The 26,066-nt window shown below is 39.5% G+C and overlaps 1 protein-coding gene across 1 annotated transcript in view; it reads right to left on the bottom strand.

Moving 5' to 3' along the window:
• Window positions 1-24,382, bottom strand: part of GPRIN3 (GPRIN family member 3) — a 61,012-nt gene extending 36,630 nt beyond the window's left edge. The window contains exon 1 of the mRNA XM_037046110.1: window positions 23,969-24,382. The gene's annotated coding sequence lies outside the window, so the exon portion shown is untranslated. The remainder of the gene's footprint in view (window positions 1-23,968) is intronic.
• Window positions 24,383-26,066: the final 1,684 nt, after the last annotated feature.

Here is a 26,066-nt window from a genome sequence, read left to right as displayed (position 1 = left end):
GTAGAAGTTACTGGGGCTTTCTGACTAATACAAACTCCCCACTCGATGCGTCTTCTACTCAAATGCACTGCCCCTTCCCTAGCTCCTTTTCCTCACCCACGCACTCCCTAACTACAGGATAAACAGAGGATCCTGCTCCATAACTTGACGTTTTAATTCAGAAAAATGGGTTGGAAATCTCAGGCTGTATTTTTTTTTTAAAAATCTCAATTTTTCTACTGTCATCCATCACTTCTTTTTACTTTTCACAACTGTCCTTACTTATGTTTCTTACTATGTCTTTTCTTCATAATTATTCCTGAAAGAAATTGCTAATGATTCACCTGTAATGTAAACTGAAATCGACACTGATAGGGAAAAGGCATGGAAAGTAAGTCAGTATAAGCAGTCTAAGAGAAGTAAGTCAGACAAAGAAAGACAAATGCCATAGGACTTCACTTATATGTGGAATGTAAAAAAAACAAAACAAAACAGAAACAAATTCATAGACACAGAGAACAAACTGATGGCTGCCAGAGGGGAGAGGCATGGGGAATTGGGTGAAAAACATAAAGAGATTAAGGAAAAGATGAAGGGATTAGTTACAGAATAGTCACAATATATAAAGTACAGCATAGGGAACTGAGTCAATAATATTATAACTGTGTGCGGTGCCAGGTCGGTGCTAGATTTACAGGGGTGTCCCTTTGTAAATGACATAAATGTCTAAGCACTATGATGTACAGCCGAAACTAAAGCAATATTGAATGTCAACTGTAACTGAAAAATAGAAAATAAAAATAAAGTAAATTAGTGTATCCAAGAAGAATGGTGGATGGACTGGTGTTTGGGAGTGAATCGCCACGAACAAGCAGCTTGTTAGAATGTCCAATCTTTGTCTAAATCTATAATCTGCTGCTCCCACTGTTTTATTTATCCTCAGTGGAAAAAGAAGTAATACACTAATTTTTCACTTAATTGCTTTCCAGCTTGACTTCATTAATTGCTTAGAACCTCAGCTCTCTCCCTTTTTTCTTTTGCAGAATACATCTTTTTCTGTAACTTTTTGACAACATCTTTTCTGTAGAGGTTGTTCAATCACACTAACTTTTTTTCAATAGAAGGAGTATGTTTTCCTTATGTACAAGATCTGTCCAGAAAAAGTCCAGCCATTGTTAATATAATAAGAACTGTTTGCATGACATCAATGTAACCTGGCAGCCAAGGAGAGTGGACTGGAATGCACATGCATGAACAATGACAATTTCACTCTCCTTGCTAGTAGGGGCAGTGGACGCCATTGAGTGAGCATGTGTACCATGTGGCTGTAGCATTAAAAATGACTGAGCGAGTAGAGCAGCAAATCTGCATAAAGTTTTGTGTTAAGCTTGAACATTCCTCTGTGGAAACTATTCAGATGATTAAGAAGGCTGCAGCTATGGGTAACTGGTGATTGGCAGCTTCATCATGCAATGCACCAGTGGAGTTTTTAGTGAAATATCAAATCACTCAGGTGACTCACCACCCCTATAGGCCAGATCTGGTGCTCTGTGACTTTTGGCCTTTCTTAAAACTAAAATAACCATTGAAAGGGAAGAGATTTCAGACCGTTGTGAGACCACCTGATGCTGATTGGGAGAACTGTATGAGGTCCTTAGGTGCCTACTTTGAAGGGGACTGAGGCACCACTGTCCTATGTACAATGTTTCTTACATCTTCTTCAATAAATGCCTCTATTTTTCATATTACATGGCTGGATACATTCTGGACAGACCTTGTACATGTAGAAATTAAGAGGGTGTGATAAGTAGTTGTCATATTCTCTGAATGTTTTAACAAGAGCACTGAAAGGAAGTAGAAGTTGGAAGGAGCACTCGTTTACAAAATATGAAAATGTTCATTTCAAAAGCCCAACTTGCTTCCATAGAGCTATGGTTTTGCTGATCATCTTGTTAAAGTTGGACAGATGGAAGCGTCAGGTGGGTGATGCTCATTATAACCACTGTACAACGATGATCCCTAAATCTCAAACTCAACTCTTTGATTCCCGTACCATCGGCCTGGGCCTTGCACTGGAACAGCTCTGATGTTTCCCTTTCGGCCGAATTCCCCTTTCACGGGTGCTGTCCTATCCTCTGTCATCACCATAGCATATACATTTACCTTTTATCCTAGGAGCCACCCTATATTCAAAAAGCTTCGTAAAAAAGCTTACAGTTATTTTCTTTTCTTCTTTCATGTTTTAAAAGTGAGACTCCATTTTCAATGTATTTCCATTTTCTAGGTACATCTCTTTTTAAACATTAATTTCATATTTTTCTTTTATTCCTTGCCATTAGTTCCAGGAACTTCTCGGCTTTCGGAATGATTAGAAAACAAAACTCTCAAAGAGGAAAAATCACCGAGTATGTGAGGGAAGATAATGTGGTTTCTTTCATGTTAAATACAGTAAGTACCTTAGATATAATACAGACACACACACATATAACTGTTCATGTCCTAAAGATTTGGAAGGTAGTGCCACAACAATACTTGCAAAACAAAATTAAAAAAATTCTTGTCTCAATTACTTAATGGATGATTGAACTAAATCAAGAAACATTTATTAAGGATTCCTATGTATTGGGCATTGTGCTAAGTTTTGTAAGGGCTATACACAGGCATAGACAGATTAATAAAGGCTGGTTGCTGCACTCCCAAACCAAACACTTTAGGGAAGATACACCCCTAAAAGCAGCTCCTGTGCAAGACGTCCAGAGGAACGTGCTATGGGAGTACAAGAAGGCAAATACTCAATTAGCACTAGGATGACCTGAAGTGGCTTTTTAGGGGTATTGGTAAACCTTTAAAAATGTATACATATCATTTTATTACCATAAGCCATTGACATTTTGGAGTTATAGATTATTACAGGTTAGTATACTATGGTTAATACATCCACTGTGACCAAATTAGGCAGTGTGCTATTTCCTAGCAAAGGGTAAAGATTTGAGTTGGGTTTTAAAAGCTGAGCCTTTGGGGCAGAGGGGAGAGCCCAAGCAAAGACTCAAAGACAGGAAATTATTTAAAGGAAGAGAGCAGGGAGTGGGCGTGAATGGGGCATGGGTTGGGAAATTCACTGGGAAACGCAACCCCATACATCATGAATAAATTTCAATGCCAGGTGGAGAAATTGGGTTTTGTTGCAAAAATTATTTCAGTTTTATACCCTGGAGTGACAAATGAATGACTCTATTAACTGAAATGTGGAATAAAAAAGAACAAATGTATGTTGTGAAGTGGTTTTGAATATTAAGAAACTCATAACAAATTCTAAACTTAAAAAAGATTACTGGGCTGCTTCTATGATAATTTTGATTTTTATTGATTACTACAAATATAGATAAAAATTTGTTCTGATTTCAATGTTGTCAGTAAGCTTATATCAAACGATAAGAAAACGTTTTATCAAATAAATGATCAAATTCTTTGGGAATTCTCACAATTTTCAGTTGACCATTTACACACATGGAATAGCGCGCCACGAACCTGCAGAGCTGCATGGATTCTGCAAGGCCATGGAAACTGCACCTCACGGCTTCCCCAGAGCACCTGCAAGCATCTGTGAACCTCTTCCACTTTCTGTTTCCTTAATTGCAAACATTTTCAAGGTGGCTGATTGGAGAAGATACATGAAGTATGATCCTAAAAGGGAGGTTTTTTTTTCTCTCTCTCTTTGAAAAGCAAACTGGCTGTTATACGAATCAAAGCAGAGATCTTCAGCCTCTTAGACAAAACAATTTTAAATAACCAACATGACAAATAGATTTGATGATTGTTCTATGCTCTGTTGGTCACTAAGTCATAAGCTATTGAAAAAGTGTGCATACAAAAAGTATGCATAAAAGAAGTTAAAATTTAAAAAAATTTTTCTCTTAACTAAAGATTTTCTGGGTCCACTAAGCTTTCATTGTGACCTTTGGGACTGAAATTCCACGCGAATGATACATTCCACATTAGGGCAGAGGGAAGCAGATGACAGGTTCCCTCAGTGTACCTCTCTATGATGAACTTCCGCCTACATGGGAGAAATTTGTTTTTCCATGCAGGGAACCCTCATGAGAGTTACTGAAAAATAATAGCTCCTGTCAGAACAGTATGGATGGATATCTTCTAAAACTAGGGTGGAAATACATTTTACCCTTTAAAGGTCAGGAGACATGCAGCAAATTTAGCCATGATTTATCTTTTACAAAGGCAACATCATATGCATACAAAACTTACCAGTTCTGCCTTACATTTATAAAAATTCCTGCAGGATACTTAAAATGAGAATGAATTTCCAATAATGATATTAATAATGGCTTTCATTTGTAACCTCCGATGTACAAAATAGTGCACTAAGTGCTGTTTCTTATTTACTCTCCACAACAAGCCAGCAAGGATGTATGATTTTCTCAATTTTAAAACAAGGAAATTGAATTTTATTCCTCACCCAGCTTGAGTGCCATTGTTTTCCGCATCGATCCTCTCTCCTCTCCTGGTGATTTTTCTTTCTGCTTTTGGATGGTCCTTTTGTTGCCTTAGATCAAGCTTATTTCTTTTCTGACCCCTGCATATTGCTTTCACCAAGAACTCTCCTTTTTGCTCCTCTCCTTTCCCGGCCTTGCGGTTCTTTCTCACGCTCCATCTGTGGAACGCGGCCGATCTAACAGCTGCAATTCCTACCCCATGTGCCCGTCCTCCTCCCTGTTGTAACTACAGGCCATGACAAACTCACTGTCCAAGCCAGGATTCGACATCATTCTGCCAAAAGGAACTTTCTCTCCTGAAATCTCCATTTCTGTTCACGGCACCTATGTTCTTCCAGTCAGGTCTGACTGAAAATTCTGGAGTCATTTTGACAGCTTCGGCTCCCTTGTTCTATAATCGAGCAGTCACCATTTCCTGCCAGAAATATTTGCAATTTTCTTTCTAATAGCTGGGACTCAAATAAATAATAATATCTCTTATATTTATAGAGCTCTCCAAAACATACAAAGTTCCTACAAATATTAATTATTATAATTTTCACATTAACCTCCTAGATACAAAGACTGAAGCTTCAGAAACTTAAGTGATGTATCCCACAGTTTAGAAGCAGAATTAGGACTCGGTCCTAGGGCTTCTGGTTCCTGTTTCCCAGGAGCAGTATCTCCAAGCCACATGTGAATCAGCACCGTGCTTCAGGCACAGTCTGTCTACTTTGCTCCGATACTGCTTAAAAAAGTCGCTAATAGTCACTTTCTCATCATAATCACTGTCAAATTGACATGTTTTAAAACTCAGATCTGATCACATCACTGTCAGCTCAGAATCCTTCAGTGGCTTCCTTCCTATAATGAAAATGTTCAGATCGCTTAACCTGGCACTGAAGACCCCTTACCGTTGAATTTCAACAACTTTGGAACATTGCTTCCCACAACAGCCCCACACTCCAGCCAAAGTGCACTCACTATCTGCGGTTGTTTCTCGGACATTTGCCTGCACACCTCTGCTCAGGGTATGGGCCCTGGAATGTGTTTTCTCCCTTTGAAATGCCATCTGTCTTATGTTTCTTTCATTAATTCCAGAACATTAATGCATCAACAGTGTGATGGGAACTGTGCTAGATCTGGAGAAAATTAGTAAGATAGAAAAGACCCATTTCTCAAAGAATTTGGGATCTACTGGATTCTTAAAGTCAGTACAAATGCCACACTGCAAAGTAAGCCTTTCCTAGTATTCTCTGTAGAAAGTGATGACTTCTTTCTCTCAACAGTCACAGCACAGTGAGAAAACCATTATTGTAGGTTTTATCATAGCCTGATTGGATTACAGTGATTGAGTCACACATCTTTTCTCTCACCCTAGGTTGTAAGCTCCATTTTTGATAGAGCCTCTATCTCAATATTTAGCCCTCATGGTGCATAGTACTGTACCTCTCATATAATGAAACCTCAGTAAATAATATTGAAATAATTTCTCTTGGAGTCTGTGAATATGAGATTGGAGAGAGAGAGCGGTGTGGCCCCTTCACACACAGACAGTGGAGGACACGAGCCACTCTCACACACACCCACCAGATGGTTAACGAAACGTTATTTTGGGCAACAGAACTGTCAGCTGATATCCAATGTCCCCTGTTACTTGCCTCCACCCATTTAAAAGAAGTTTGAGATTAAAATTAACCCAAGATCTCTGGACATCAGAGCACAAATCTGTTCAGTCTGTACATTTTTTCTGTGTCAATAAACAGGGAATAGACTTAACATCTTTTTCACATGGCCTGCTTTTCTGACCTCAGAACCAGGAGAACGCTAAACTCTGGACTATGAGTCTAGGCTAGGCTGAATTCCTTTTTTTAAATTAAGAAAATTTATGTACAGTTATATTTACTTTTTTTGATATGTAGTTATATGAGTTTTGACAAACACAAAGTTGTATAACTACAATCCAGATACAGAACAATCCCATCACCCCTAAACAAATTTCCTTGACTCTTTTGCAGTCGTACCCTCCCCAACTCTTAACCAGTTATCCAGTTTTCACTCCTAGTTTTGCTTTTTCCACAATGTCATATCAATATAAAAGTACATAGTTGTTTCAGTCTGGCTTCTTTATTTAGTATAATGTATTTGAGATTCATCTATGTTGTATGTATCAATAGTTTATTCCTTTTTATTGCTGGGTGTTATTCCACACGCAAATGTGCCATTGTTTATCTAGTCCCTTGTTGAGGAACATGTAGAGTATTTCCTGTTTTTGGCAGTTATGAATAAAGCCACCACACGCAAGTTTTTTTGTGTTACCATGCCGCTACACATAGGTTTCTGTTTCCATAGGTTTCTATTTTATTTAGGCAAATAGGAATGGAACTGCTAGGACATATGGTAAGTGTATTTTTAACTTTATAAGATATGGCCAAAATATTTTCCACAATGGCCGTTCCATTTTGTATCCCCACTAATTATATTGGAGAGCTCCAGTTGCATCACATCCTTGTCAACACTTGGTATTGTCAAAGATTTAAAACACTTTTTAAAATTTATTTTGTCATTGACATTCTAGATGTGTAGTGTGGGGCAGAATTTTGAAACTTCATCGTTTTAAATCATAATATTTCCATTTCCATATTAAGCCCACACTTGACACTTCCTCCTTTCCTTTATTCACTGGGATCTTTGTATTATCTTTCCCAGCAGTTTGTGGAGTCATCATCCATGATGAGGAAAAAACCTTGGCCATCTTTGCATCTGTGATGCACTGCCCTCCCACCCCAAGTGCAAAAATTTGCAACAGCAGGCAAATAGTACATGCCATGTAAAGAAATACTGCACAATCACATTAGATCAACACACAATGACACTAATGTATCCAAAATGTAATATGGTATCACCTTATCAATTGTTGTAAGCCAAAGGAATTTTAATAAAATTATGTCCTTTCCTCCTTTTCAGGGACATTTCCATTTTCATATGCTTTTGTGGCTATTTATCTGAATTGTAGATTGTGGTGTCTTGTTTTACCAAGGAGTAAATTATAAAATATGGTTTGGGTGGTGAAATATTTGAGTAACAGGTTTCTTGTGCTTATATGAAAAGTAAGATTTTCTTATAAATACTTAAGAGATTATAACATATACTAGTTTATAAATTAAGTCACTAACATATTTTTATTAAGCCATAATTGGCATATAAAATTATATTAGTTTCAGGTGTACAACATAATGACTTGGGAGTTATAATACATTGCAAAGTGATCACAGCAGTAAGTCCAATTGACATCTGTTCACCACACATAGAAACTTTTCTGCATGTGATGAGAACTTTTAAGATATAAATTTTAGCAAATTTCAAATATGCAATAAAGTATTATTAACTACAGTGACCATGCTGCACATTGCATTTCCAGGACTCATTTATTTTATATCTGGAAGTGTGTACCTTCCTTTAGACCCCCTTCGCCCATTCTGCACCGACCCCTCTGGTAACCACCAATCTGGTTCTCTGTCTCTATGAACTCTTTTTTTTTTTTTTTTAAGATTTCACACATAAGTGAGGTTGGGAAATATTTGTCTCTCTTTATTGACTTATTTCACTTGGCAAAATGTCTTCATGGTCCATCCCTATTTTTACAAATGACAAGACTTTCTTCTTTTTGTGGCTGAATGATACTCCATATTTTTGTTATTCATTCGTACATTGGTGGACAATTAGGATGCTTGTAAATGATGCTGTAGTGAACGTGGGAATGCAGGTATCTTTCTGAGTGAGTATTTTTGTCTCCAGAAGTGGAATTACTCAATCATACAGTAGTCCTACTTAAAAGCTTTTGAGGAATCTCCATACTGTTTCCATAGTAGATGAGCGATTTATATTTCCATCGACAGTGTACCAGGGTTCCCTTTTCTTCCCATTCCTGCCAACACTGGTTCTTTCATTTTTTGATAATAGCCATTCTAACAGATATGAGGTGGGTGATAGCTCATTGTGGTTTTGATTAGCATTTTCCTTATAACTAGTGAAACTGAGCACTTTTTTCATGTACCCATTGGCCGCCTGTATGTCCTTATTATAAAAATGTCTATTCAGTACTTCTCATCATTTTGTAATCTGTTTGTTTGTTTGCCCCTTACTGGCATTTCAATGTGTTTTTTTAGGTGAGAGAGGAAAAAGTTGGAATTATGCGGGGGGACCCTCCTGTAAACATCATTTACCAGGTCAGCTGGGGCCAAAGAAGAGGTTGAGAGTCACTGATAAGGAGTCAAAGAATTTTATGAGTCCTGGAAATTTTGTCCATCAATCTCCTAGTCACTGCAGGACTTCTGCTTGTAACAGCTGGTGGAATACTTCCACCAGTGGAAGCTCACCAGTTCATACAGTACCACTGCACCCATCCTTATAAACAAAGGAGTCTCAAAACAAAAGAATAAATGAATGAATAAATAAATAAATGAAACACTGGGAAGGCAGCTTCTTTCTAACTGAGTTTTTGCTTTTCTCTAACATTATGTTATACAAACCTTCTGGAGCACCTACGGAAATCTAAAAATGGAATTTGGAATCTATTGTGGCAAAAAATATGTTCGTCGTTACATCACCCAGCCATGTGCCTAGTTAATCTCATTAACTTTTATATTGCAAGTTGATATATATTTTGAAGAGATGAACTTGGTGGTTTAAATGACATGGACCTTGGAATGTTTTAAAATAGATGTCCCTTCTGAAACTCTAGTTTTTGAATTGAAGTAAACCAACAACTTAAAGTTGCATACAGAAAAAAAAAATCTGTATAAATCAATAGAAGAAAATACCTTAAACATGATCAATAGGTAGACTGAATTCTGAGTCCTGCAGCAGAAAGGAATCTTGCACATTCTGAAACAAGAGACTTTCTGACCTTAGACATTTCTCTTTCTGTGGGTTAGTTTCTGTGGTGATTTTGTACTGGGTGCCAACTTAACTCAGGTGGAAATCCATTCCCAGAATTTTCTTCCCTAGATGGTTCTTTATTATAGTTGATCACAAGGGAACTTTATGTGAAGGCGGGAGGAGCAGCAGCGTTATTAGACTCAGAGGGGCAGTGCAGAGCTGCGGATGCTGTGGGCTGACCTCCCAGCTCACCTTGGTGATGTCAGATGGCAGTCAGGCTCCCGTCCTTCGTCTCCCACCAGATCCCCGTTGCCAGCTTCTGGGCCGGTGCATGAATAGCTTTCCAGTGAAGAGTGCCAGCTCCTTCTACAGTTCTCCCAGGTCACTGGGGTTGGAGAAAGTAGGAGTTCAACGCAGGTTGTGGTTTGTCTTGCAGTTTCCAGTCTGACTTTGCTCAGCTCCACTTCGCATCCAGCTTTTCTTCCCAATTCGCAGCTCTGCTAACCTACGATGATTTCAGGCCCAACATCAGATGCAAAAGCAACTGCTTCCCGTAAATTTCTTTATGAGCTCCCACAATTTTGTGAGGTTTAAAGCTTGTAATAAATCATCATAGTGGTTTTATTTTCCAAACTGATATGGCTCGAATTGACTTTTCTGCATTCAGAATATGTACTTGGTTGCAAATATTCTTTTTGTGCCTGGCTTCCTTTTTTAAAAATATGATAGTATCAAATGCAATAGCAGTGATTTATTAAGCCTATGTCATTTTATTTTACCTCGTTCAGAAAGGGACTTGGAATATGCTCTTTTGCCCACTTCTCAAAACTACTGGGCTGTGGAATCAGGAGTTTGGTCTACAATAAAAGAACAGAGAACACTAACAAACTAATTTGAACTTTGGTACAATTATTAGGGTTCCAAACTACCTGAGCTAACGAGCTGTTTCTTCAAAATATATTTTAATGTGACACTTGGAATGTGATATCTGCTCATGGAAAAACAGAGACATGAATAATTTGAAAACAATTTCAGCTAATCAACTTTTATTATAATGGCTGTGCATTGCAAGTAGGTAAAAACTGCCACAAGTGCTTACACCTCTTCAATGTTTTTTAATATTAGGATTTTATGGTCTTTAAAGGGAAAGATGTATCTTTTCATCTCTGCACCCTCCCACAGTGGCACACAGCTAAGTCCTCCTTAAACATCAGTTGAACTAAGTAAAGAACAAATGTCTGCTTCCTGTTTTTTACAAAAAAGAAAAGAGCAGCAGTGTATGAGCAAACAACCACAACCAATCACATCCTCTGATGCTTTTCTCACTATTATATGGAAACTCCAGCAGGAAACCACAGCTATCTCCTTTTTATCAGTATAGAAAAATCTTATGAATTGCCGGCAAGCATAGAACACACTATTGACCTTATATAGATGTTTATGACAATTTATACTCACTGCAGTCAGATGTTTTACAAAATTTTAGCAATGTTCTTCAAGGACAAATTCTCAAGAAAAATTAGTCATAATAATAGTTACACCTTAACCACTTGGAGGTAAATTATAGAGAAAACAATAAATGCCATTGGAATGTAATTCCTCCCTCAATGTAATTTGTTTTAAAAACCCGATAAGTGTCAAAAGTCTCCATTTGACTAGGCCCTGTTAAAATTTTTAAGTGACTACAAATGCATTGCTTTCCACTCAAAAATCATGAAAGTACAATTTTTTTCCTTTTGTATTCAAAAAGGCCCAAGAATGAAACCTTTCCAGCTATGAAACATAGAAACTCCTTTGTCCATTCTCGTGTATAATCCCCATTCAGGGTTTGCACGACACATGTTTTAAATTTGTAATATGAGCCTTGAGTGTGTTTTTATCAATGAAGGGACTTTCCATTGAAGATCTCTTAGTCATTCAGGAAGTACAAAGAAAAGATTATGGCAGAAGTCCAGGGCTTTCAAAGGCTTGAACTTCAGTGGGAATCAAAGGCATGTATAGTCACTTAACACAGAAGCCAGAGGTATAGAACTCAAATCTTTCCTGCAGGCCCACATGACCTAGTATATAAGTTCACCACAGGATGTTATTTCATGAGTACATGCAGAAATGAATGAATGCAGACATGCTTGGCAGTGTTGAAGTGGGGCAGATAAGAAGGGTATCTCTAAGTTTCAGAAAACGCTGAAGAGACCTACAATTCAGAAAACAAGCCTAAGACAGAAGGAAAAATGCAAGACTGTTAAAAAAATTGAGCATTAGAGCTAGAATTGATCTCAGGGATTTTTGGACTAACCTTCTCATTTCCAGAGAACCTGAGGTGCTTGGGGCAATGACATAATTTCATGTGCCACTTTCACAGATTGTGACATTTGTGTACCTCTTTCATGGTTTCTGCCTTATGTGCTTCTTATCTAAACTATTTTTACTGAATGTTTTTCATTTAATTGATTGTAACTGGTGCACTAGTTGAAAATATTGGCCTAGTTGTAAAAAATGGTATTTGCAAAATCGGGTTTGATGTGCTAGTAATATATTTTTTCATGAAGAATGTTTAAAAATATATTTTAAAATTTATTTGTAATGTTATATTAAAATGAAGTCACAAGTATTAAAATAAAAATTAAGTCTTTATATACTAAGATCATCTCATAGATCACTGAGGAAAATCTCCTGCAGTTTTGAAAAGCAGTGCACTCTACTGTGCCACCCCCAGCACATAGAATTCGCATTTTGAAGTGAGACAAAGACACTTGAGGTTGATGACAAGAGTCCAGTAACAGGACTATAATGCCCATAGGTGACTTCTGTCAATTTTTTGACTAGAATAAAATCCATGGCTTATTAAGAAACTACAAAAGAAATCAAGGCAGAAGTTATGGCTTTAAAACCAATTAGTGGATTTTCATTTTCCAAATGGACAGAGATATGTATATTCATCCTCCTGTCAAGTACTGTCAGTTTATTAGAAACATAATTTTAGAAAGGAACATTGGATTCAAATGGGCCTCCTGTTCACAGATTACCTTTTTTTTTAGCTTTCAATTTGTAACTAAGACACTGAGCTACAAGCTATAATAAGGAATTGCTCAACTTTCATAAGTAAATGAATGTCAATGATTAAAACATCGATCACGGAAACACTAGTTCTATAAATAGTTTCTAAGTCCAAAGTCCGGAGGGAAGGCTAACCACAGACACATGCCTGGTTTTTCTTGTTGTGTGTGTGTACGTACATGTGTATATATTCTTAACTTTGTGATATGCATTTGGTTTTTCTTTTGAGAAAGAAAGAAATATTTTTTTTTGCTGAATGTATGTGCCATCTGGGACTTTTGATAAGACCTTTTGTTTTCCCATTGTACTGCCTGTACAATGATTCATACAGTTTTAACCTAAATTGTCCTTGAACTCAACTTGATTGTTTAAAAAATGACTTACCACTGAATTAGGTTTCACATTTGGTTTTTAAGCAATACAGTATAGAATCCAAGATAAGAGAAATCAGTTTGTGTAATACTGCCTATTCTTCATATTTTGACCCTGTGTTCATAGTGTTAATGTGCGTATTAATAACACTGTAGTACAGCACAATGGGGAAGCATGTGGCCTTTGAAGTTGGCCAACTTCAAATTGCAGACAGCTCAGACTATTACTATCTTTGGGACCTGGGGCAAGTTATTTAATATGTTTCCTGATCTCTAGCATGGGAAATGTAATAGCACAAACTGCATAGATTTGTTTACAGGGACATGGTTTTAATAGGATGCCATTAATAGGGAAGTCTAAAGAATGAAATTTTGAAAGAGGAGCTCATTAACTCTACAGATCCATACAGATCCATTACCCATTTCCTTACTGTGGAAAGGAGATGGATGAAGTATAATGTATTTGAGTTCTTTTATGCTCTAGAACCAAGAGGGTGAAGTACCCTGATTGGCTGCTTTAGTCACTTTTTCCCCCTTGAACTCACTTTATTACCTCTTCCCCTATGTGTTTGGTTGCTCATTTGTTCTTTTCTACTCATCGCCATTAGTTCTCTAACTTAGGTACCTTTGTCTTCTCTCATTTCCCCTGTGCTACTACCTTCTGGGCAGCAAGGTCAGGAAGTTCACCTGTCAGCTGGAAATACGCAGACATGCAATCATTCACCAGGCATTCCAGAGACATGAACTACCACCTGAACTTCCAGGGTCCTAGCCTTGGAAGTGAAGACCAGGAAAGAGTGATGAGAACCACCTTAGAAAAGATAGCATGAGAGCATTGGGTATTTCACAGAGCAGCTATGAAAATAGCTGGGTATTCTCAGTACTTCCAAATGGGCACATTACTCAATAATGATCTGATCCAAGACTATCTCTCAAGGGTAGAGGTGATCCCTGAGAACCTAAGCAATAATCTAAAAGTAGCCTTTAAACTGTCTTAAAACACACTAGTGTATCACAAGCCATTTCTGAGCAATGATAAAGTGACAAATGATTTACTAAAAGAATAATTCAGAGCAGTTTTCTCTGTTAGTCATGTTAATCTTGATAATAAAGTAATTTTTATAGTAGTGTTACCCTCATTCATTTCACTTGCATTTGTAGATGTTTTCTTGAATAAAAAAAGGACGGGAGAGGTTCACTTACGCTGTGGTTCTGGTACACGCCTGGGGAGGAAATTTCCTAGGGGAGATGCACTAGCTACCAGCAGAAATTTAGAAGATTTCTTAATCTCAACTCTGCTTCATCTTGGTCACTTTTGCTACCCTCTGTTTCTTAGTTGGTTTTAGCAGAATAAAGTAGAAAGTACATGTGTCATTGTTTTTATTTTCAGTAACAGCAAGGAAGTGTAGTGTGGGAAAGACTCCTCCCATTTTCAAGTTGGCCTGGCTGGGAAGAGAGAAACTCAGGTGTGGTGAGCAGGTGGTTAAGCTGCAAAGAGAAACAGAAATTAAGTTCAATTGGTAGAGACAACAGAAAGGAAGAGAGAGGTACAGGGGGACCTGGCTGGGACAGAGGAGGGAGCCTCATTTATTAGGCAGCTAGGGGAATTTCCCAAAGGTCCTGCCCAGTTAAAGATCTCCCTCTAACTCTGCTGAGCCATATTTATTAATACGTGTATCTAGTCCAGTATCTGGGGATTATGTGAAAGTTCAGACTCTCAAATAATTTTATGCAGCTTTAAATCCCTGGAACATAACACAGTGTCTAGCATATATAACAAATACTCAAGTACAAATTTATTAGATGATCTAAGCACCGATCTTCCCTAAATCAGGACCTTCTGCCAACCACCTCTCACATTCTATACTTCATCTCCTACATACATTTCGATTTCTATTTTGAGAAATGCTCATAGGGGAAAAGGGGAGGGACTCACATGAATAAGTATAAAGGACACATGGACAATAATTAAGGGGGGTGGAAATGGGAGGGAGGTGGGGAGCACTGGGTGGGGCAGGGCAGGAAATAGAAAACTGTACTTGAATAAGAATTAAATAAAAAGAAAAAGAAATGCTCTTCCTTGATTTGTAAAGCAGAAGTGATCTCAATCCCCCTCGGGTTATTACCTGTTATTATTCCTTCCTGAGACTTAGACTCACCACCCAAAATCCACAAACCCCAGAGGGACGGTCTTTTAAAAACCCATGATTACAATTTTAAACATCAAAATAACCACCAGGGAACTAGGAAAACTGTTTCACCATAAGAGAGCATACATGTTTTAGTGTAACTAAATTTATGTTATTTAAAACTGCTAAAGCAAAACGTACTTTATCCCTAGATGATTTTTAAACACCTATGGCATTTTATATGTTATTGATCCACTTTAGGTGACAGGACATCTAATGACTTAAAGACTTGGATATCTTTCTACAGGGAAAGGGACTCTCTCTCCAGAAAGCAGGGTGTGAGGGAGCACGGTGTCCTCCGTTGGCCTCCGCTGACACTGCTCTCAGTACTGACTTTCTGGAGTGAAGCTGCTGAAGCGCCGCCACCCTGGGATTAATCATTAGATGTGGAAATGTTTTTAGAAGAGCAGTAGGCGGTACGGTGTGGGGGTGGCATGCAGCGAAGGGTTTATGGAGAGTGGCAGCAGAAGTTGAGAAAGAAGGAGAGCGTTCAGAGAGCTATTAACTAAGACTTTTCTCTACTTTAGAGATATGCCTGAGTTTTTCATCATGTTATCTCGAAAGGGCATTTGCCTTGATTTATCACATGAATGCATCCGCCCTGACCCAATCACCTCATTTTTAGCCATTTAAACACTTCCACACGAGAAAGTGGCCAGACTGTGCTGTGCAGTGATCTGACCAGCTTCAGCGATGGCTTGAAAGCACAGCCAACTGCCATCATTAGCTGTGCATTTCTCAGCTGTTCAGACACAGCCACAAGCTGGAATATGAATCAATACTACTTCTGACAGTTTGGTCTCAGCTGCCAGGCCTGTCAAATAGAATGCATCATTCCTCCGGAGGTTGAGAGATGCTCTGGGCTCTCAGGAGGCTGCTGTAAGTCTGGTGTGTGCCTAAACAGTTGTACATGAAATGAAGACCTGGTGCATTTAAAAATTCCTAATGGAATCCAAAGTAAAATCACAGTAATTGGTCAAATTAAAGAGTAAATAAATTATTGTGCAAACTGTTTTTCTTCTGTTGCTGCTATGACTATGTATATGTGCATGTGTATGTGTGTGTTGTGCTATACATGGTACAGTAAAAACCAAGCATGCAAACAAACGAAAAAATTCCAGTGTACTCTTACTAATAGACTAGGTCAACTCAGTTTGTATTCATTAACCTTTCACAGAGTATACATATTTTGATGATGGAAACGTTTAGACTCTCACTATAGTTTATGGGAGTGAACTACATTCAGCACAATGATCTCTCTACTTTGCACAGTCACATCAATTTCATGAGTACAGGCAGAGCACTGCAGAGCTCAATGGAACTGAGAAAATACCTAGTCCAGACTTCATGAACTCAATACCTGTGGTTTCTAGGTAGCTAACATAAGTACGTAAAGCTGTTGAGAACAAATGACTTCTATGAAGCCTCAGTGAAAGAGAAACGGTAGGGAGTAGTAGAGACTGTGGTGTAATAAGGAGGTAGCACACACAGCTATTCAGCTCCAGCCTACAGAATATGGGTTGGTTTTTTTAAATAATACATATTCTGATTTTTAACTATTAACTTAATTAAAAATAAATATCAGCAGGCCAAATAAAATGCAATCTTCCTGCTAGGCTCACCTACGGCCAGTTTCCAATTTCTGATCTGTACCTACACTCTCAAACTTGAGGTGCTGGCAGGTTACATGAAGTATACCAGGTCTCTGAGATGCTCAAGGCAAAGTGTTCTTGTGCTCTGAGAATCTACATGTGTGGACAAGAAATCACCCCCAATGTGAAAGGAAGTTGCACTGGCATTTTTCACTCAGTCACTCAGAGCTTTGCCCCTGACCTGACACTAAGGGGTTGCAGTTCTCTCACTGCTTTCAGAGCACGTTCAACATGAAAATGAGACCAATTCCCCACACCCGTTTGTCATGTGTAATTTTTACTCACTCGAGGATGCAGGGAAAATGCACAGTCATTTATTAACCTCAGCTCCAATTAAAATTCTTATTAGCATCAAAATTCTAGTTGTTTCATTTTTACCTGCATTTTTCAAGGAGAAATAATTTATAGGATTTGAAGAAAGGCATAGTTAGAGAACAACATAACTAAATATAAATTTAAAATGTATGCTATGTATAAGATAGAAGTTACAAACAGCTTGTAATCACGGAAGCTTTACTGAAATAATTGAGCTTTAAACCATGTTTAGAGGGGGCTTGAAAAATAGGAGGAAGACATGAGCATTCCAACATGACGTGATGGCAAAGGCAGTGCCCAAAGTCGACAAGGTGGAACCCACAGTGAACCAAATAGCCTTTGCATTTTTGAAAAACATATTTCTTAAAAAGTGTATCATAAGAAAGCATATCCATATTAGAGTAAAAAGAAAAAAAATTCCTGTATTATATTCAGTAGGACATTATATGTCCCACTTTATCCCTTTATCTAGGGGTAAAGTAAGTTTTGCTTTAGTAGTTTTAAATAATTCAGAATACAAACTCAGAGGCAATGAAAACTTCTGAAGCCTGGTGACATGTACCATATTATACTTAGGAAGGCAGACACATAGGCACAGGATTACATTTTAGAAAAATTGGTGACTAGAATTGAAACAAAAAAGATGTTCTGATTATTCAGAAAATATAGCAAACACAAACACAGGACTCCCTCAAGCATCTCATTTATGCAAAGTTGTACATTGTAAAGTCAGAGAAGTGTGTCTCATAGACACAATAATGGTTATTTTTAACTCTAGGCTATGTAGAAATCAATATGCTGAAAAAATGATCAAGAATCTGTCCACATAAAATATCATGATGATTTCCCCTAAACTAGATTTCCCACTTTGCAGAATCATTCGTAATTCAGGCTTATAAAAAATTATCTGCAATTCCTTTTCCTCCAGAAATTAGTAGATGCAAATGCGATTTTTCAAGGAGTTCTGGAGCGCTCTGTCCACCTGTCCACCTGTCCACCGAATTAGGATGCTCAGGTCCCTGGAGGTGCCTGTGACTGTAGATTTTTACTCCTTAACCTTGAGTTTTCTTCAGGGTCGGTTTGGTTCTGCAAGTGTCACAGGCTGGGAGTACTTACTAAAGCACACTTCCCAGGGTGGGCGGGTGGCCTGGATATCCATCCACTGGGTTTCAGATCCAAGAATCACCGCTTAAAAATTGAATCTGGTGTGTGAGGCCAAGAAAGTGCCTCGCCTCAGATCACACAGCTGATCCCCGCCTTTTCTGCTGCGGCAGACCCTGGGTCAGAGGTCACTGCATTGCCATTCAGAAAGTCTAACTGCATTTACTCTCAATTTCGGAAGGTCTGCAAGAGCATTTTGATCCCCCCCCCCCATCAGTCAGGAGATGCTCAGACCTCTCTCTCTTCAGTCCTGCTCTCCCTCCTCTTAGCCAACAAGCAGCTAAGGGATCTAAATTGTAGTCCCAGCTCTGATGGTGATTTAGGACAAGTTAATTAACTTGCCTGGGTCTCTTCTATAATGTTTTTATTGTCCATAAAAGTAGAGCCAAATAGTGGTATCTACACCTGGCTATTAGGAACCCCACTTTATGAATTTGGACTCAGACTCAGTAGGTCATAGCATTTAACCTTTCAGTGAAGATCAGCTATGATTGCTTGGGAATAATAATTCAGACCCAAAATTATGCTGCTAGCTTCAAAATAAAGCTGACAATCTAATTACAGACATGAAAAATATTAGAAAACTGTTACTGTGTTGCCATCTCTGATGCACCCAGCTAAAACAGTGAAAAAATTTCTTACTGGCAAACAAGACAGTAAGTAATCTAAATTGTAAAGCATACACACATTCCCCATGAAATTTATGAAGTGTCTTTTCAGTTAAAATGCAGCCTATAGATGTTTTATTATTTCAGTCTTATCTCTTCTGTAAAAAAAGGTTAGATTATCACTAACCCAAACATTTGGATTCGGAGAAGGGGGATGAACGAGGAGTCCAAGACATCTTTATAAAAAAGTCAATTTCCATCTTTGATGGCACTCCAACTAATGTAAGCTCATGAGACTCTATTTTAACTGGCATTGTTTGTCTGGTTAAAGATACAGCTTTATTTAAAAGGGTATCAGAATCATAGCATTGTTTTACTTCATAGAAAATACAGAAGAGCTGAAAAATCTCAACAAAGTTTTTCAGAAATACAAGTAACGCCTTTCTTCTCTGATTTTATCTCCTTAAAATAACTATCAGGGTACAGCAAAACACTGATGTTAATTTCTAAAAATGCATACTAGGTTCACATTTTGCTCAATTGAAGATGGGGGTACGTCCAGATAAACCCATAGTAAGTTGAAAATATCACAGGTTGAAAATGTATTTAATACACCTAACCAACAAAACATCATAGCTTAGCCTAGCCTGCCCTAAGCCTGCTCAGAACACTTCCATTAGCTCACTGACAGCTAGGCAAAACCCTCTAACACAGTGAGTACACTGTGGACTGTAGAGTATCCACTGTTTACCCTCATGACTGTGTGGCTGACGGAGCTGAGCTCGCTGCCACTGCCCAGCATCATGAGAGAGTATCATGCTGGTATCAGGAGGCTAAGAAATGATCAAAACTTGAAGTATGGTTCCTACTGAATGTATTTGGCCTTTGCACCATTATAAAGTTGAAAAATTGTTAAGTCAAATCATTGTAAGTCAGGGGGACCTTTGTATTTAACTAAAATGATGGATAAGTCACAGAGAACCTGAAAAAGGAAATCCAACAGATTCTGCCCTTCCAGAATGGGTTCCAAGTGGTCCGGCTCAGCTTCACAGGGTAGTCCATGCCGAGCACTGGGCCGAGCACCTCTGAGGCACTCAAAAAAGACTTGTTGAAGAGAACAGAAGGATTTGGTCAGTGTATGATTTGATCACCCTTGCCCCCTGTGCTAAAGACTGTACTTGTGGTCTGAGAAATGAAATAATCATGCTAGAATGTGGTGTACCACGTAATTTCGATAGTTCAGTCATGAAATTGACTTGAAACAAGGCCTAGCCTGGAAATTGTTACAAAAGAAATTAAAAAATGGCAGGAAATGACAGATTTATGATGTTATGGCTATTCTTTCCAGATCTTCTTAAAGTAGCTATATTAGGAAAAGGAATCTTAGACATAAAATAAATAGCAACTCTTGAGTAATATTTTAGCCTAAACAGAAATTTGGCTGCAATTTTCTCCCCACACCTTGATGCTCATTTTTTCTTTTCTGAATAATTCTTAATAAACTTCACATTATGCCACCTCATTCATCACTTCCTTCTTGTATTCCATTGGCTCTTTTTCACTGCCCACACTGATCTGTCTGTCTTTCATAAACTAGCTCAAGTTCCACTTCCTCCTCGAAGCTTTCTAGACTAATTCAGTCCCCAAGGATCTCTGCCTCCCCTAATTTTACTGCCATGAATTTACTGGTAAGTCATAATGTTTTGCCTTTCTCCAGGCAGTTCTTCTCTTCAGAACTGTACATAAATGCTTACATATCCAATGTCCTAGTTGACCCCTGGGATCTTGCAAACTGGAAGCATCTGTTTTTTGATTCACTTAAAGCAGTCACTTTCGGATTTTTTGGAACACAATGCATAATAAAATACATATTTTTCTTCATAGTCTAGTGTGTATATACATATAAACATATATTTAATTTAAAAGTTCAGTGAACAATACTTATTTATCTTTCTATTATCCTTTATTTTATTTTTTGAAAATAAAATGCTATCCTAGCCAATAAACTAACTTCGCAATGGGTCATGCCTAGTTCTAGAAGGGTACTTATCGATTACTGTGGGATTGTTGTATGTGTCTTAAAAACATAATTATAAATTGTATGTATCTTTTGGGCTTTCTGTTTCTCAGTTACACTTCTGTTCATTCAGTTTCTCTTTTGGAGTCATCTGGGACAATGAGATGCTTGGAATATACGGTGTGTTTCATCCTTTTCCCCAAACACTGTTGTCATAAAAATAAAATTCCCTGCATTTCTTTTTTTAAATTAGTATTTTATTTATTTATTTTTAGAGAGAGGGGACCGGAAGGAGAAAGAGTGGGAGAGAAACATCAATGTGTGGTTGCCTCTCATGTGTCCCCTAGTGGGGACCTGGCCTGCAATCCAGGCATGTGCCCTGACTGGGGATCTAACCTCGATCCTTTGCTGCACAGGCCCGTGTTCAATCCACTGAACTACAACAGCCAGGGCGCATTTCTATAAAAATCAAATCTCCATCTCCTAATTCTTTTTTATTTTCACAATATGCAAAGTAGGTTACAGACATTCTGTGGATGAAGAAATTGAGGCACAGAGAATTAAGATTTTCTCAAGGATGTGTCTCTCTTTCTACCTTTCTATTATAAAGGTTGCTACACTTTCTAGATATGTATCTGAAGCATATAAGCTTGGGTAATGTGAACAACATAGAGGCTCGATATGATTACATTTACCTGATGCCTTTGGATCAAATGGTTGACTAATCAGATGAGTTAGTGGCTCTTCTGAACTTTTAGCCTGAGGATGGATCTGCCTCCTTCTCTATCTCCATCTTCCCATCCTTAACTGCTCACAGATTTTCAACCACCTAGAGCTATTTGTTCTTGCTGGGGCTCTGCATATTTGGTCACTGTACCAGGACTGCCCTTCTCTCTCCTCTTTATCAGACTACTTCCTCTTCTTCTTCGTGTGCCTGAGAACTGTCCTTGCTCCGTTGCCCTCTCCACCTCCACAGACTGGCTTGCACAGCACCCTGTGCTCGCTCAGCCACAGCATTTAACCAGCTGTCACTCCCTCTCTCCCAAAGGCTCACATGCTGAGACTGTGTCTTGCTCACTCTTCAATTCCACCATCGAGGACTATGTTTAGTTCAGGGTAAATAGATTTCGAAGGCATGAATGAACCAATGAATGAGTGTATAAAGGGTAGAAACAGTTGCCCCTGACAGAGCTCAAGTGCAAGCTGGGCCTGGAATTGTATATCTTCTCAATCTGAAGCTAATTGTTTTTATGGTTTTGTGATTCCATAACCAATATTCCCTGCAAGAAGCAGGTTTTGTGGCTGAAAACTTCACAGAGTGAAGGATAATTGTATCTAATATATTCTTTTAAGTACGTTGGAGGCACAAAGAAATGTTGCAGACACAAATAACTAAGTACAATGGGCAAGTGTATTGAGGCCATTTTTAAAAATTCAAATTTCAAAAACAGCTGGTTGGAACTCACCCCAACCTCTAATTAAGACTGACCTGCAGCTATGCACTTAAGATTTTTGCCCTTATCATTTTCAAGGAAATCTAATTAGTGATTAGGTAAAGCCTCGCCACATCACAACACCCTGTACATGGCTCTCTATGACTTCCTCAGTATTGTTCCAAAATAAATTCCAGTGATATGACACCTACATTTGCAATGGCAATTACTACTTATTTTTTTCTGTTTACGAGTTAACAACCTATTTCTTCCACTAAACACACACAAAAACTCGAAAAATGTTCTCCATGATTCTAGTTTAAAGGAATATTCTATAATTCAAACCCTGCCATTTGCAGATAGCAACAGAAAAGATTTTTTTTTGCCTTTACACTGTGACTCATGTATCTTTATTCCCACAGTTGTCACTCAGGGCAGGCCAATGGTGAAAACAATGGAAAAGAAACAATAGTTTATAACTGGAAAATAAGCACATTTGGGAGAAGTACATTCAAAACATTATCAAAGTAAAATATGCAGTAGCACCAACAAGAGCAAACAAAAGCCCACGCAAGAGATGTGTAAATATTTCATGAAGCTAAGCCTTAATCAACTCTCTCTCCAAATCTTGCTGGTATTGTAAACACTTCAGTCTCTTCCCGTCCCACCATGACCCAGATTCTTTGCAAAAACAAAATGCAAACATGGACCAGTGGATCTTTAACAAGTGTGTTGTGAAAAATTTTTAGATGGAGCATATCCAAAGTATTGATTTAACAGGAAGGAAAAGATACCTTAATGAGAGATGGTTGCTTCTCCGTGACTCTCAGGGTGTTGGTTCTCCCCTCCTCTTCCAAACCCTTGCCTTTTCTCCACTACCTCTCTTGCTTTCTGGACAGTCACAGCACCTTAACCTTGAACTGCCTATACTCCAAGCAGCGACTTCTCCGGATGCTCCTCCAGAAGGCCTTTAACCCCGACAGGGACTTGCTGCCTTCTCAACACCCAGAATTCGCTTTCCAGTATCTAAATACCTCCCTCTGTCCTCCCCTTCCACTATCCATTGTTGCATCTGAAATGTTCCCCGTATCTTTTGGATCCACCTGGATGGCATGAAGATCTGTTGTGTATATTGGTTGACAATGTTCTTTAGCTCTTTCTAAAATTCGTCTCCAAAGAGCCATTTATAGCTTTGAGTCTCTACCCTGATTTAATCTGGTTCCAAAGTTCACCTCTAGATCCTGAACAGGTCTCTACAGTGATTTCCTTTTGTCAACCTCTGCCTGCCCTTCTTCTCTCTCACACTATCTCAAGAAAGACTATATATGTGTACTTGGTTTTGTGTGTGTGTGTATATGGTATACACACATTTTATATATAACTATAGCGTTTTGACCTTAAAGGGAATAAGCTTAGGAAAATAAGAAACATGCTGGTGTAGTATTGCCAAACGCACGCGCGCGCGCGCGCACACACACACACACACACACACACACACCTATTGAGATATTCACAGTGTGCAGACCCCATTGATTATAAATCCCCTTGCCCGACAATAAGAACGGCGGCGTCTTCTCCCATTTACCTTCAGCGCCAGAGCCTAAGGGAGAAATGTCCTTGCAGAGAAATGCATCACCTGTGAGAAAGATAGACCCTCCTGGAGTGCAGGATGGGATGGGGACAAGAGCAACAGGCAAAGGCTCACCAGGCAAGATGTGGGACGCAATCCACCCCCCCATCAAACACCAAGCACACCTTTGCTCGGGTCTCCCGGGGTTGGACACTGGGCAGAGGTGGTACGGGGGCGTCTCCTACCTGCTCTCGCCAGGCTCTCCCCAGCGCAACGGGGCCACTGCTTTCGCTGTGGCAGGGGCTTCCCGTCGCATATCCCAGCCAGCGGCTCTCCACGCCAAACGATGGCTCCGGTGTGCTCGGGAGCGGCGGTTCTCTTCAGACCTGTTCCGGAGCGAGCTGGGTGCTCGCAGGAACTGAAATTACCGTGCAAAGAACAGAGGCGGCACGCAAAACCCGGGCGGAGACCGCCGGGGCCACCCCCACCACTGGGCTGCAGTCGCAGCCGCGGGGAACAGAACAAATTGGAGGTGGGCGTTCAGGTGCTGGGCTGCTCATCCGTTAGGCCCGGGGTGCACCCGTCTGTTTTCGTAGGGCGGCGAGGCGGGCCTGAGCATCGGAGCCAGGGGTGGTAGCTTCGCAGGCGGTGGTAGCCACGGAGGCAGCAGCGGCAGCTGCAGGACGCCGAGCTCCGCCCCCACTGCACCCCCGCCCAGCCATCTCTGTTCAGGGGGAAAGGGGTTGTAGCGGTGGCGGCTTCTGTGCGCCAGGGGTGCCTGGGCAGGGGCAGGCAGGTTATGGTTCTGCTGCAAGGAAACTAGAGGCAGGTGGGAGGTTAGGAAAGGAATTTAGCTAGGGAGCTGGAGCTGAGAGCGAATCAGCAGGAATTTTGGCCCTTGCTTGCTGCCACAGGTCACCAGACTCCATGGCTGTGTCTAGACTTTAGCAGACGGTTTCTTATAAAGCAATGTGCAGTGAAGATCTGAAAGCAAGGAGACCGCATGATGTTTGATGCGTGTTGCAGAATGTACAGTATCCTGGGTATTTGGAGAGAGCGTTGCTGATAGTGCTCCTGTCTGGCCCCTGGTACCCCTCCCCACACCTCTCCCACCTCCATGGGTGTGCATGGCTTGCGGAATGGCCCTGTTGAAAGGCTCTGGCAGTATTGAATGAGCGTGTAGTGTGGTTAGCAACTGTAGATGCTGCAAAATGATACAGTGAAAAGAACTATTATTAACTGAGTATTTGTTGGCAGGCACTGTGCAAAATGCCTTATATGTGCAGTCTCTCTAATTTTTTGTAACAAACCAATGTGGTGGGTATTCTCCAATTTTACTGATGAGACAGCAGGCATTGATGATTTAGACAAGTGCCTGAGGTCACGCAATAGTAACTTGCACAGCTGGAATTCAAACTACTCCAAACTAGATTCTCTCAATTAGTACACAGGATGTACCGGAGGATCTTGTCAAATATAGATTCTAATTCAGTTGTTCTGGGGTGGCCTGAGGACCTGCCATTCCAGTAAGCTCACAGGTGATGCCCATGCCTCTGGCAAAGGGACCAAACTTTCTAAGTTTCTCCTTTCATGCCAGCTCTACTTCATTGATAGCAACTTCTCGAAGGTAAGTTAAGAAGGATTCAAAGGCTGTGTCCTGGCCCTTAAACAAAGGATTCTGCAACAAATTATCCCCTTTCAGTTTGGCTGGTGGAGGGAAGGTCATGACCAGGGTGCTGGGTGGCCATCCTTGCAGTGGGCCACTTCTAGAACAGCATGTTTGGTATAGGAGCGCTCGCTGGGAGTGTGGTATTTCAGGCATTGGCACACTAAGGACAGATGTCTCCATTCCAGTTCTCGCCCTCATTAAGAAAACCTTAAACCAAAGTTTTCTACCTAACATTTGTATGGCATAAAACATTTTACAAAGTGCTCACATGGATAATTGCATCTGTCATAGTAACAACACTGTGAGGCAGGTATATTTTCACTTTATAGGAAAAGAAGGTGAAGTAGAGAGATTTCTTGAGGTTGCTCAATTAGGATGTTTGTCGTGGAGGTCCTGTTGTGATAGATCTCCAGTTGAGGGCTGTTTTTACTTTACCACTATATTAGTTTCTCACTGATGCTGGAACAAAGTACCACAAGTTTAGTGGCTCACTAAAACACAAATTTATTATCTTATAGTTCTGGAGGCTCAAAGCCTGAAAATACGTCTTCTAGGACTAAAATCTGAAATTCTGCAAGGCCATGCATTCTCTTCTGGAAGCTTTGTGGGGAGAATCTTTTCCTTCCTTGTTTTTTTTCCAGCTTCTTTAGGCAGCCTGCACTCCTTGGCTTGTG

This window comes from Sturnira hondurensis, unplaced genomic scaffold (assembly GCF_014824575.4).
Source record: "Sturnira hondurensis isolate 20B ecotype Veracruz unplaced genomic scaffold, ASM1482457v3 Scaffold0004998, whole genome shotgun sequence".
Lineage (NCBI taxonomy): Eukaryota > Metazoa > Chordata > Mammalia > Chiroptera > Phyllostomidae > Sturnira > Sturnira hondurensis.
The sequence above is the reverse complement of the archived record's forward strand: the minus strand, read 5'-3'. Positions and strand labels throughout refer to the sequence as shown.